This window comes from Chenopodium album, chromosome 3, assembly GCF_948465745.1.
Source record: "Chenopodium album chromosome 3, dcCheAlbu1.1, whole genome shotgun sequence".
Lineage (NCBI taxonomy): Eukaryota > Viridiplantae > Streptophyta > Magnoliopsida > Caryophyllales > Amaranthaceae > Chenopodium > Chenopodium album.
The window spans coordinates 19,031,921-19,042,539 of record NC_137836.1 but is presented as its reverse complement, the minus strand read 5'-3'; the positions used below and the strand labels follow the sequence as shown (position 1 = coordinate 19,042,539).

General features: G+C 33.3%; 2 long non-coding RNA genes across 4 annotated transcripts; both read left to right on the top strand.

Moving 5' to 3' along the window:
• The first annotated feature begins 1,423 nt into the window (after nt 1-1,423).
• LOC145612385 (uncharacterized) lies at nt 1,424-2,695 on the top strand. The gene is made up of 4 exons (XR_014106595.1): nt 1,424-1,596; nt 1,688-1,750; nt 1,831-2,160; nt 2,249-2,695. It is a non-coding gene; the product is annotated as an uncharacterized LOC145612385 (long non-coding RNA).
• Nucleotides 2,696-7,725: 5,030 nt separating this feature from the next.
• Nucleotides 7,726-10,314, top strand: LOC145612374 (uncharacterized). Of its 3 annotated transcripts, none has more exons than XR_014106591.1 (3): nt 7,783-8,369; nt 8,997-9,064; nt 9,640-10,034. It is a non-coding gene; the product is annotated as an uncharacterized LOC145612374 (long non-coding RNA). The 3 variants fall into 3 exon arrangements; XR_014106593.1 differs by lacking the exon at nt 9,640-10,034 and adding an exon at nt 10,043-10,314 and having other exon boundaries at nt 7,789-8,369; XR_014106586.1 differs by having other exon boundaries at nt 7,726-8,369; nt 8,997-10,034.
• Nucleotides 10,315-10,619: the final 305 nt, after the last annotated feature.

Below are 10,619 nucleotides of genomic sequence, written 5' to 3'. Positions count from 1 at the left end.
TTAAATAATGAACTATATGCTTGAATGTTGAACAATGATTTATAAATGTTTACAATATAAATCCTCTAAGCATGTTTCAATAAAAACTATTATTCGATCTTATATATTTATATGCTTTATGAGCTTGTTTGTTAACTTACTTTGCTTACCAAATTGTTTGAAAGGGGAAATGTTATCATTTTAATCATCCCATACAAGGGAATTTGAAGATTGATTTATCAAAGATGTTTATTTGATTTTTCTTAACTCCCACTATGCAAAGATAAATGATAAGACTATGAGCTTTGTATGATCTAGTCTTTCCTTGAGTATAGACTATTTAAATGAGTTACTAGCTTGAGGGGTGTGCACACTTAGGTTGGGAAAATGGTTGATGAAAAATGTTGATCTTCCATTTTCTATTGGAATCTACTTTTGAAAAGTTGTTGATTTTGGAATGTTTCTAAATATGGAACTTCTATTTATGAACGGTTTGGATAATGATCGATTATTTCCAAAATGCAAAATCTTACAAATGCGTATTTAATTAAATAAATTGATGATTTACGTATCTAGCATTGTTATGTACTTAGCATTTTTGCTAACGCGTATTTCTGTTTTGTTTTTGGCTTGGCCCTACATATCACTTATGATAAGTAGATAGGTGACGATTATGAGTCGACGTGACCTTAATGTTGCATTGGGAACAAGGGAGATAATCACGTAGTCTATATTTATTGGTTAACGATTTGTATGAAGAGTTCTCGTGTGGTTCAGTTTTGAAAACTATTATTATTTAAAAAAAGTTAAGTATGTATTTTTTCGCTGCAAGTATTTGTATTTTGAAAATCCTTACGTAATCACGTGGCGGTAATGCTCCTTAACTACTCTCTGAATAAGGTTTTGTATCATTATTATTAGAGAGTAATTTGAGGGTGTTACAGAGGAAGAGCTGACCGACTTCAAAAGATTTTACTCAGTTACCTTTAACCCTGTCACAAAAGACAGGTCTTGCGACTGTCACAAGTTTGAGAAGGATTTCATTCTATGTAGGAACATCATAAGAGCGTGGGATGATAATAGGGTTAAAGATATTCCTCCAAATTTTGTACTTTTTTGGTGGTGGAAAGATGTTGTGAAGAGGCACACATGTGAGAATGCAAACGGTACAACAACTTGATCCCTGACCTTGAGGCTTTGTGTGACGATGCGTCTCTAGTAGATGATGAAACGGTTGAGGCTGTTCGCAAAGAAATTTCCAAGCTTCATGAGGTGGTGAAAGAGAAGCGTGCAAAATTGTTAGAACAGTTGGTGGTACCAAATCCGGAGATTAACTCAAAAACTTCTCCCCCTGTCCCTACTCTGATGCCAACCCCTCTTCAACAAGAAACACCCTCCGCAACAATTTCATTAGCTGCCACTACTCAACAAGCCGCTATCAGCCCACAAATTTCTAGAGGCTGCCAGTTCTTGACTTTAAGCAGTCATCCTCCTAACTCCCCTTGGAATATTGGAGATCCAATTATCTAAAAGAAACTTAGAGTGCGACCAAAGGGGTCTAGGAACAAAACCCTTGCTAAGTTAGGGAACAAGACCAACAAGTTAAAAACTGCTAAGGTATTACCATTCCATACTTACTTAGTTAAAAACATTTATAAGGGCACACTGACTACTTATAAAGCTAGTACATTATGTGTTTTGCCTTCAGGGATCTCAAACTCAGGCGCAACCAACTGAATTTCAAGAGTCAAGCCAGTTTGTGAAGAAGCCGGTATATTACTATTGTTTATGTTACTAATTTTATCTTGAAGAAGCTTAAGTTATTTCTAAACCGTAATTGTGTCAACTCAGGTAAGGCGTAAGAAATAGGGTTCAAATCCTTATGCTGAGTTTTGGGAGGCTGCCGGTGAAGCTCAAGTTTTGGGCAATGACCTGTTAATGGATGATTTTAATTGTACCTCACCAATTTCAACCCCTGCAACTATTCTGATGTCTCCATTGTTAACTCCTTCTCAACAATCAATATCCAACCCAAAGATGGCAAAAAAGAGCCCCATTAGCTCCACCTACAACATTGGAGATCCGAATTCAAAAAAGACGCCTAGAGGGCAAACAAAGGGGCCTAGGATCAAAACTCTTGCTGAGTTAGGCTACAACACCCGCAAGTTAAAAACTGCTAAGGTATTACATAGTCACTTGTTACCGTTCGATATAAATTTTTAGCCCTGTTTTGTTACTATACATTTATAAATTGTGTTTATGCCTTCAGGGCTGTGAAAATCAGACGCAACCTACGGATGCTCCGGATACACGACAATCTTTGAAGAAGCCGATATTGGAATTTTGTTTCTGTTCATTATTTTATATTTGTTGTTAAGGCTGTTTGTGTCTAAAGCTTTGAGTTATTTCTAAAGCTTATTTGTGTCTAAAGGTTTGAGTTATTTCTAAAGCATGTTTGTGTCAATTCAGGTGAAGCGTAAGAAGGGTCAAAATTAGCTTGCTGAGTGATGGAAGGAGGCTGGTGGAGCTCAATCAATTCTGTTCTAAACTATGAATCAATTCTGCGCTGAGCATATGACTCAATTCTGTAATGTTTAAAAAATGACTATATTAAGTGCCGAGCCTGTGAGCAATTATTATGTTGTAGGCTTGATATTGACATACTGATCCTAATGTATTTTGGGCACTAATGCATTTGAATAGATGTTTTTAACTAAACCAATCTCTACATTACCATTGTGTTATTACATTGGTTCATACATATGAACTCATCATATTTGACTTGTATAAAGCATAATACAACAGATAAACAACCATACGAAATAGGTAAATTTTATAATCTAGTTCAGCCACTCTTCATATCATACTTATAGAAATTACAACCTATTATCATAATATACTAATTAGACTTATTATAGCTTTCTCATTAACTAATTTGTTACCTAGATCTAGAAACAGCAAAAAAAACCCCTAGAGCAAACCTTATGTGTTGATCATCCTACCACTATTACATTTTAGACCTACAAAAAGACTTCAGTAACAGACATCATGCAATCAATTATCAGAAATTCTCATGCGAAACACGGAAGAATCTTCACTTGTTTCTTCATTTGCTTCATGATTGTTCCAAGAAGCAGATTCCAAACCATTGTGATCATCATCATCGTACGAATGGCTCCCTATTTCGAATGATTTGTCTGAATTGACAGCGACTTCTTTCTCAGTTTCAGTTTCTGAGTCAGAATTCACATCACTTTGAGAATTCTCATCAGTCTCTTCTTCTTCCTCACTATCCTCCTTCGCCTCATCCGTCTCTTCATCTTTGTCTTGCATTTCCTCCTGTCCCTCTTCTACACCAGCACAACCAGCATCCTCACCCTCCCTAGGTTTAGTCTCAGCACAATCAGCACCCTCACCCTCCCTAGGTTTAGGCTCAGCACAACCAACACCCTCACCCTCCTTAGGTTTAGTCTTAGCTTCATCATTGTATGAATCGACAATAATAATTGGCTATTTTCCACAGCCATCCCACACATCTACTCTTTTCCTTTTCTTACTTGTTTCTCCTTTTTCGTTTTTAGTCTCAACCTTTCAAATCCCTTGGTCCTCCAGAAATTCCAGATGACTATTCATCTTCTTCTTCATTTCTGTAGCATACAAACGAAAGCTTGCAGCATTTTCTTCTTTTGATTTCAGTTCATTCGACCTCCAGATTGGTGGCGCAAACACTTTCCCAAAGGTGGGGGTACTATCAGTGCTTACCATTGTTAGAAGATGGAAATTAAGGTGAAAGACAGAAAAGGAAAGAAAGAAAATGTAGGTGAAAGACAGAAAAAGCAATAGAGCCACTCCTTCACATCACGCAATATAAAGACATAATTGGACCAATCACAAGCATGCAATGATGACTAATTCTTGAAAGAATAAAGAATAAAGTCTTTATGAATTCTCAAGCATTGTACTTAGATTTTTTAAAGGCAAAAATAGAAAGTATCTTTTCATAATTTTCCTTTTATGCACAATATCTACACGCACGTGTGTTAGTCGTTGTTCTTATTTTTAGACAACGATTTATCACGTAACTGACTATTTCTTTGCCGGTTTCCAGTTTTTAGACATCAATTTGTCACACAACATAACATTTTTGTAATTCAATACGACTAAATTAAAACTATTAACATCTAATAAATATTAAATCATACATCACAAATTTATAATCCGTAACTTCTAATCTGAAGCGGTAATAAGTTTCAAAATATTATTTGTTCTAATCTATAACTTCTAATTTGAAGCGATAATAAGTTTCAAAATATTATTTATTATAATTCGTAACTTCCAATTTGAAGCGATAAAAAGTTTCAAATACCGTGATAATCAGTTTCAAAATATTATTTATTCTAATAAGCTATAAGTGATAATATGTTTCAAATACCATTGAATGCCTAACTACATCTACGCCCGTTTTTAACATAAAATTAAAAAATACTGCACCTACCCATTACATAAAAATATACAATAACTGTATTAGACTTATACAATACATATATTTAACAGTGCCATTAACTTCACTAATTCCGTGATTATTGAGCTATAGTATGTGTAGACACCCATTTGTGTCTCCCCAAAACCAAACCCGGTGATGAGTACCTTTCACGTCGAATCATAATCGAATGAAACGAAAGTGTGGAAAGGTCTAGTGTTGCGGAAAGTTTTATTTCTTTTCTTTTCTTTTCTCTTCTTTCTGTTTTTGAAAACTTTATTTTAAGAAAACAGCCAATCCAGTTTGGTTGGTCCGTGATATGGGTCCAATAGTGGTGTAGTTGGATGGGGCTTGCAAAGACCTTTCCAACGATATATTATAAGCCCAATTCCGATGAATATTGAGGAATTTATGGCCAATTTACTAAACTGGGCCCGGTTTGAGTTTTAAGTACGGCCCAATGATCTAGGGGAGGGCCTAATATTATTTATCATTCCTAATGTAATTAGGAATGGTTTTAGTCTTCTAGAACATTCTAGAAGGTCTTATCATTCTTAATTCAATTAGGATTCTTCAGAGTTTTAATTAGATCAAATAGCATTTTCGACCGAAATTATATTATTTTATCTTCCAGTACGGTAAAATTATCAGATTTTCAAAAACGCGTTAAAATCCGGTTTCGCGTCCAACCCCAGGCCTTGGCGCCTGGAATCAAGATTAGCGCTAGACGCCAGAATTGGCGCCTGGCGCCAATGAGCCAGGTCTGGCGCCAAGGTGGATTTGTGGCCTTCATACTCTGTTTTGATAAATTATCTTTTTTGGATGATTTTCTCTATAAATATCGTATCAAAAACTCCGTTTTCATTCACGAATCAATCTACAATCTACAATCAACAATCATCAACATTCACTAATTCTCCTTATTCTTTATCATCATTCATCTCATTCACCGAATTCTCTTTATTCATCATCTTTCTTTTCTTTTCTCAATACCATTAATCTTTTAGCATTCTTTCTTTCTTTCTTGCTTTTTCATACAAAATTCCGCATTCATTAGATCTAGAAACACCTAGCCATATTCGAAGTTGCCTTCGCCCTAGACGTGAAAGGTTTTAATTTCTGAGGGTTTGGTCCTAAATCTCTCTTTCAATTATTTAATTTAATTGTTTTGATTATTATTTTCCTTGAAGTTACTAACGTGTGTATTTTGTTATTAGAAATAGGTACGAGGCATCCAAGTAAGTATTTTAATTGTTTTTATGATGTAGACATCATGTTTAGATTATGATATTCCTAGTATCATGTCTAGGGTGTTTTTAATATCAAGTATGATTAAAAGTATGATGCTTCCTATGTTCTTTCTAATATTTATGATTATGATTGATGATTATTTATTTATGTTGCTTGATATGTATTATTTTATTGTTATTGCTTGATCACCTTTTATTGTATGTTAAAGGGAATTTGTACTTGCAATCACGCTTAATAAGATAATTAATAATCTTGTTAGGTTAATTGTGATTATAATTCAAGTGATCGCCAAAAATAGTTTATTTGTGCATTAATGTTCAACCAACATAGATTAAATAGGTTTAGGGTTAACCTATTGATTGTATGTTAATCAAAAAGCGCACATGAATACGAGCAGAATAAAGTAGAGGCCTATTATTAGGGCAGGTTCAATCTCTTTTAGGTTGGATTTGTACCATCATCCCCGAACCCTTATTTGGTTCATGACCTTATGGAGTTGACGATCTCTTGGATCGTTAAGGGGTGTAACCTTCACCTCGTGAACGGTTTACAAGTTCCTTAAAAACTTGTTGGCGACTCTTTTGCTCTATCTTCTTCCCTTTTGGACGCCACCGTACTTTAGTGTATGATCACAGTGGGGTTCAAGCTAGTGGGATTTTAAAGGCTTGAAACTATTCCCCACAGTATGTAAACTTCATTTTAAAAAAAAAAAAAAACTTATTCTTTAATTTTTTTTTTAGGAAATTCTCACCGGTAACACTCAACTTCTGTTTTTTCTCAATGGTAGAATGCTAAATTTTGGATTATCATTGGTAATCACTAATTAGTAGTACTAATTTACTGGTAACATTAATGAAACTTTTACCTAATTATCGACTAACCATGGTTTACTAATAACAAAATTACAAACCTATCCTTCTAAAAAATCACTTCCCTCCTTAATCAATTACCCCTTTATTTAAACCCTAAACGATTATTGCGCATCCTTCCACTGCTATGCTGCTATGCAAGACTTCTTCAAGGTCTTTCTTTCCATTTTCTACAGCAGAAGTATCCTCAAGATACTGGGATTCAGATTTTTCAACATAAACTGTCCGTTTTGATATTAATATTAATTAATTGGATAAAAAAGTTTATGTTTATTACAGAGTATGCATAACAAAGAATATGTTGAAGAAGTGATACGTAATAATTGCCCTTTTTTCCCCTTTGGTATCGGTTTGACTAATTATTAATTTCACCATCAATATTTGTGAATAATATAGTATATGGCTATTTATTGATTTCGAATTTAGAATAAGCCATACCAGTTCAATTACAAATGAGGGCAATCTATACTTCTCAAAGTCTTGGTCATATATTCAAAACTAAAACTTGAATGATTTATGAAGATCAGTATTAGACATGTACCTTTTTCATTCTAGGAACCATTGAGCAAGATGATATGAAAATCAATTATAGTCCAAAATCTTGATCAATCAAGCAAATAATGCAGCCAACTATATTTTCCAGCTAATTTCCCACTTAAATTGGTAACCATGGTTAAGGACTTAGGTAAAAGTTTCATTAATGTTACTAGTAAATTAGTACTACTAATTAGTGATTACCAATGATAATCCAAAATTTAGCATTCTACCATTGAGAAAAAACAGAAGTTGAGTGTTACCGGTGAGAATTTCCCTTTTTTTTAAAAAAAAAAAAAACTCATTTTTTTAATAAAAAAAATTAATTAGAAATAGTAAAAAACTTTTTAATTTAAAAAAAAAATATTGGGACGAAAATTAACAGAAACTACAAAATAAAAAGTTATTATAGAAAAAGGGGGATTGGGGTTGTCAAGAATTGAACCTTTGATGTTGGTGTAGGTAATAAGTAGAGACTTGTGCTATGCAAGGACCATTGGGACGGTGCCATGACCGTGATACAATGTCCTAAAAAAATTCAATTATATTTCTGACCCCACATTTTAGTCTCTTGTGTTTCAATTATATTAATTTTTTTAGGGAAGTTTCAATTACGTAATTTAATGTACAAACTCCCTCTAAAATTATTGTAAAATACATATATTAAACGGTGCCATTAACTTCACTAACTTCGTGATTATTGGGCTATAGTATGTGCACTTCATTTATTTAAAACAAAAAAATCACTAATTATTTTATTTAAAAACAAAACCTCATTTTTTTATTTTTGAAAAAATAAATTATTTAGAAAAAGTAACAAACTATTTAATAAAAAAAAAATTGGGACGAAATTTAACAGAAACTACTAAATAAAAAACTATTATAGAAAAGGGGGCGTGGGGCTGTTAGGAATCGAACCGTTGATGTAGGTAATGTGTAGAGAGTTGTGCTATATAAGGAACATTGGGACGGTGCCCAGACCATGATACAATGTCCTAAAAAAATTCAATTATAAGTTTATTTCTGACCCCCATTTTAGTCTCTTGTGTTTCAATTAATTTTATTTTTTTAGGGAAATTTCAATTACATAATTTATTGTACAAATTCCCTCTTATATTTTCCTTGCCTTTCAAACATAACACCAACACTACTACCCTTAGAAACTTAAACCCTAACCCCTGTTTCTCTCACTTCATCATCAAATATCTCTCTCTCAATTATAAATTTGCCTTGTAATTTCAATTCACTTCGAGCTGGTATTAGTCCGATTTCTCAAGCCTATTTATTCTTGTTTTATTTTATTTACATGCATTAACTTGTTGAATTATGCGAATGAAATGCTCTTCTTTTGATATCTATTCAATTGTGAATTTGCGTTTTTTTTGGATTGATGTTATGAAGTTGATTTTGGATTGATTATTTTTTGTTTGGCGTTGATTTTGATAAACCCGTAATTCACATGAGCTAAATTCTAGTTTGGAATTTTCCTTTGAATATTTATTTTTTTTGGTTAATTTTTTTGAGAATTTGTCTTGTTTGAAGTCGAATTTTGTGTTTTTCGTGTTTGTGATAGTTGAATTTATCTGTTTTAAGTGACACCTGTCCTGTCCTGAATGGGTAGTTTATTAGATCTGTTTTTGGAAGTTGATAATGAATTGTCTGTCAGTTATTCTACTGTTTTTGGTAGTATAATTGTATTCTTGTGGTTCTTTTGGCCGGATTCGGCTATTGATCAAGCATGATATGATTTATAATTTTTAATTTTAATAAAATGACATATAATTATGGTGTTCTTACTATCCATGCTTTAATCCCTTGTTTTTAATTATAATCCCTTATTTTTAATTTTAATCCCTTGTTCTTATGGAAGCAATTTGTTATAGGTGAAGGTATATTGTCCGTTAACCGTTTTGAATTCACAATCGATACTCGTAGGCGGTTAAAAAATGTGGTGAGTTGATTGAGCTAGCTACTTGCTTTGTACTTTATAAAAAAAAATAAGTTGATTTGCTATAGAATGATATGTACTCTGATTATTTTATCAGCCTCTTCTGAAGCGTATGACTCGTGGGGTTAATGACTTATGGCCTGGACCACGTGGGATAAGAATCGTGGAGACATTGTTCTGATCTTATGACAGGGAACTGATAAAACTAAACACATGGACATTTAAAAAAATTGTTTGGGGTGATGGGAGAGTTGAGACGTTTTTAAGCAAGGGTTGGGGCGAATTTGTTAGATCAAACAACTTACAAGTTGGAGATCATATTCTGTTCACCTTAGACAACTTCGTGGACATGATTTATCGGGTTAGTATTTGGAGGGATGACATGGAAATAACCAGAACTGAAGTGGGATCAGATAGTGATGAAGAAGATCCATACTTCAAATTCTAGTTCCTGCACAAGTATGTGCGGAAACCAACAATTTTAAGTAAAACTTGATTTCTTGTTACAATTGAAAATCTTTGATAATTTGTTGTTATACCATCCTATCTTACTTTCCTATCTTATTTTATTGATTTAGAACGTCCCTCTACCCTTTCCAAAGCATATTTCAACGGCCTTGGAAAAGAAACCAAAGTTGCATTGTATAATAACACTAAGAAGTATGAAGCCACAATGCACATTAGGAGGGATCAAAATCAAAAGATTGTTTCTTGCAGCATCAAGAAAGGAATGCTAGAGTTCATTCGTGATGAGGAGGTTGAAGTCGATGAGAAAGTTTGCATTGAGTTGTATGGCATGAATCCAAACCCAACATTAATCATAATTTTTACTTGACAAGTTGTATGGCATCTAGGTTGTTTTCGGCTAGTTTAAGGTATTAAAATGCAATGCTTGTTTTGTTTAAAATACGGATGTAGCTAATATTTTGCCTATTTTGTTTTATTTAACAAGATGCATTTTCCTGTTGCTAAATGTGCTAGAGCTGTAGCTAAAGAGGACTCGGAATTTGAAGTATGAAAGGACGAGGAAAGAGGAATTTTTTTCCCGTGCTACTCGACAGCAGTGTATGTTTATATTAGACGTCTATCTATCCGCTTTTTGTTTAAAACTTTGGGATGTATATTTTGGTTCCACAAAACCTCTAAACTCTGCTGGTTTGTGACTAATCTCGCTGTGTGGAGAGATCTAGTCTATGGCTCTATTTTGCTAACTTTGGCACTTATTGTGTTTAATTAAGAAAATATTTAAGTTATTTGGACTTAGATCATGTAACCTTGCTCTAACTTTGTATCCTAAGTTATTTGGAGCATCTGATTTAATAAGTTCTATTTTGAAATTATTGTTAAATTATTAATGTTACATGATTTATCATTTGTCATAGATAATCTTATTCTGGGTCCATTAAATTGCTGGCCATACCGAAATCATAGTGTGAGCTGATTAAATCTAAGTTACCTAAGGAAAGGAACAATAAATACAATACTTACATAAAAAAAAAGAAACAAATTTAAGACATATAGTCACAGTCCTCAGAGATAGAAGCCACATCTATAAACA